Here is a 3,743-nt window from a genome sequence, read left to right as displayed (position 1 = left end):
GGTGGTCATCCCACACCCTCTCCACTCACCTGGATCTTGTCTACTAAAAAGGATGCACAACATGAGAGTTGTAAGTTTCATTTGAGATAAAATGAGGACTGAAACATAGGGGACAGCACCTTGGATAGCTCTGAGAGACTGCTTCAAAGAGCAGTCATCCAAGAAGGTCAATATATAAGATTTTGGTGAAGGGGGAGTTCAGTGCAGTCAAGCATTCATTTCACATGAGGTTTTCTGCTAGTCATGAGGAGCTGATGTCATCATGAAGGGATTTAGTGCTTTTCTAGATATAAGTCAAGAATCCACCTGCAGTGCAGGAGACCCGTGTTTGATCGCTGGGTCGGGAATATCCCCTGGAAGAGGAAATGGCAACCCACTCCAGTATACTTGCTGGGGAAATTCCACGGACGGAGGAGCCTGGAGGGCTACAGTTCATGGGATCACAAAAAGGTGGACACAACTGAGCAACTAACACTCACTCACTAGATGTGAGGAGATACAAGGACTGGGATCATGAAATCAGTTTCTGAAAACATCTGACTATCTAAAGACATGTCCCACCAGTTTCTCTGGAGCACAGAGTGCCTCTCTCTCCACCCAGAACTGCCTTCAAGGTATGTGGAGAGTCAGAAACTGCAGCAGCACAGGATTCCATCTCTGCAGAGGCAGGTGGCAAATGCCCTTGGCAAGTGCCAATCTGTAGTTGACAATCTCCAAGCCTCAGGCCCGTCACTCTTTATCCAGAGAATGTCTCCAGCAGCTGGACAGGAATCCTGTCTTCCAACCCTGGATGGCCCATCCCAAGTAAATGGGGCATAAAGCAGGCTGGAAGTATCCTTCATTTTATGAATACCTTCTTAATAGCCTTAATTTTATCTCTCGGTCCTCAAAGACTAAAATATTTACTGTATAGCCCTTTGTAGAAGGGCTGTCCCCTGAAGTAAGAATAGACATTAAGGGGACTTCTGATGGTGCAGTTGTTAGGACTCCACGCTTTCACTGCTGAGGGCACGGGTTCAATCCCTGGTCAGAGAACTAAGATCCCCCATGGAGCCACGATGTATCATATCATCACCCTCATCGGCGAGAACCTCGAGAAGTTCAAGGCCCTTGAGGGTGACCCTGCTGATAGGCATCAAGGCTCCAGGGCAAGCTGCTGAAGGCACACCATTACATAACATCAAGCTGATCTGGGGGAGCAGCGCTCATCCCCCACATTCTTTGGTCTTAGTTGCCGCATGTGGGATCTAATTCCCTGACCAGGGATCGGTTCCAGGCCACCTGCCTAGGGAGCTTGGAGCCTTAACCACTGGACCCCCAGGAAAGTTCCTCAGCATCATATTTTATGACCCTTACTTGCAGGGCAGGACTGAGCAGTCCCTGGGCCTGCAGTTGGTCTATGCCCCTCAGGACTTACTGTTATCAGAGCAGTCTCCTTGCACTATAATCTCAACAGACATAACCACCACCTCATCAATGACTTTACTATAAAGCAGGTGGTCCTATATTACTGACACTAATGAATGCATGGTGGAAGTAGACTAAAAGGCATCCTTTTCTTCAAGCAGGTTGGTGTTTGCACAAGTTTGCTTAAACCGCTTTCCATGTATATCAGCTCTTTAGGTTTTCTGTTGCGTTAAGGGCTCTGCATTTTCTTCTCTTTTAAAAAGAAAAAGAAAGAACAAAATAAAAATAAATAAAAAGAAAAAGAATATATCTACTTACTTATTTATTTTTTGGCTGCACTAGGTCTTTGTTGCTGCACTCGGGCTTTCTCCAGTTGCAGCGAGTGGGGGCTACTTTTCATTGCGTGGCGAGGGCTTCTCATTGTGGTGGCTTCTCTGGTTGCAGAGCACAGACTCTGTGCACATGGGCTTCAGTGGTTGGAGCTCGTGGGCTCCAGAGTGCAGGCTCTGTAGTTGTGGTGCACAGGTTCAAATGTTCCATGGCATGTGGAATCCTCCCAGGCCAGGGACTGAACCAGTGTCCCTTGCATTGCAAGGAGGATACTTAACCACTGGACCACCAGGGAAGCCCTCTGCACTCCCTTCTTGCTGTCAAAATAACTTTATCCTGATAGTGTTCCACTGGTCGACCTCAGCACCAGTAGGAGACAGCAGACAGCCTCACTGGTCGTCTGTCTGCTTGGGTTTCATACGCTGGTTTAGCACAGTGTTTGGCAGAACATCACTGACCGGAAAACAGGGATGTCACATCCCTAGAAACAAAAACCATGGTAGTTCTGTTCCCAGTGTGTACCTTAATTTTTCTTTTCTGTTTGTGTTTTAATTTTTGAAGTAAAAATAATACTGACTTTCAGTAAAAAAAAAAAAAATACTGATTTTTCACTTGGCTGTTCTGGTTTTAGAGGATGAGCTTAGGCTGTGTTAAAGGATGAGCTATAGGCTGTGTGTTTTTCTCTACCAACACAGTGCTTATGAAATACTTCTGTACCATAAGTAAAATTTGAGGTGTTCTGAAAAAAAAAAAAAGCGCAGATGAGGTATGGAGCATCCCTAGTGAATGAGACACTTGAAGGACTGGTGGATGAGAAATCCTTAGGTCTAAACCTCAAGGAAGGCAGGATAGAGGGGAGGCCCTTGGTTGTGCACTCATCGGAGCCCTACAGCTTTGCTCAGGGTCCTTGAAAGATCTCTCATTTGTACACCTCCCACGTCATGGTAGAGCAAGCAGAGACCTACCTGGCAATCACAAGTTGCATCCCAGAAGGTTTAAGAAATTGTGTGAATAAGGAGTTCTTGGTCACAACAGCAGCCTGGTCCATATAGAGCAGCAAGAAATTCATCCAGAGTGCTGTGCTGCCACTGTAGATGCCCGCCAGGCATCATGGGCAGGGCTCCAGGATGATTTCCTGCAGCCATGGGAGGGACCAACTCTTGGAGGCCTCCTGGAACCCACAACCTCTCCACCGTGGCACAGCCTCCCCAAGCTCCCTCTCCCAACAAACCCGCAAAACACAGGGATGATCCAGAACACCCCCTACAAGCGATAGCAGAGAGTGACAAAAGGTAATCCTTCAGATACACCTGGGACCAGGTGAAAAATAGATGAACTTTTCCAAAGAAGACGCACAGATAGCCCAAAAAGCACATGAAAAGATGCTCAGCATCACTGATTATCAGAGAAATGCAAGTGAAAACTACCATGCGGTATCCACTGGTTAGAATGTCCATCATCAAAAAATCCATGAAGAATAAATGCTGGAGAGAGTATGGAGAAAAGGAAACTCTCCTACACTCTTTGGTGGGAATGTAAATTGGTACAGCCACTGTGGAGAACAGTATGGAGATTCTTTAAAAAACTAACAATATAGCTACCATAAAATCCTGCAATTCCACTCCTGGGCATAGATTTGGAGAAAGCTATAATTTGAAAAGATACATGCACCCAATGTTCATTGCAATGCTATTTACAATAGCCAGGTTGTAGAAGCAATCTAAGTGTCCATTGACAGATGAATGGATAAAAAGATGTGGTACATATATACAATGGAATATTACTTAGCCATAAAAATAATAAAATAATGCCATTTGCAGCAACATGGATGGACCTAGAGATTGTCAGACTGAATGCAGCAAGTGAGACAAAGACAAATATCATATGATATCACTTATTTGTGGAATCTAAAACAGATGGTACAAATGAACTTATTTACAAAGCAAAAATAGAGTCACAGATGTAGAAAACAAACATATAGTTACCAGGGAGGAAAAAGAAGGGAA

General features: G+C 45.0%; 1 pseudogene; it reads left to right on the top strand.

Moving 5' to 3' along the window:
* Positions 1 to 1,058: 1,058 nt before the first annotated feature.
* Positions 1,059 to 3,033, top strand: LOC114114922 (C-terminal-binding protein 2-like; annotated as a pseudogene).
* Positions 3,034 to 3,743: the final 710 nt, after the last annotated feature.

Source organism: Ovis aries, chromosome 5, assembly GCF_016772045.2.
Source record: "Ovis aries strain OAR_USU_Benz2616 breed Rambouillet chromosome 5, ARS-UI_Ramb_v3.0, whole genome shotgun sequence".
NCBI lineage: Eukaryota > Metazoa > Chordata > Mammalia > Artiodactyla > Bovidae > Ovis > Ovis aries.
Note: the sequence above shows the minus strand (reverse complement) of the source record. Positions and strands in the feature narration are given on the sequence as shown.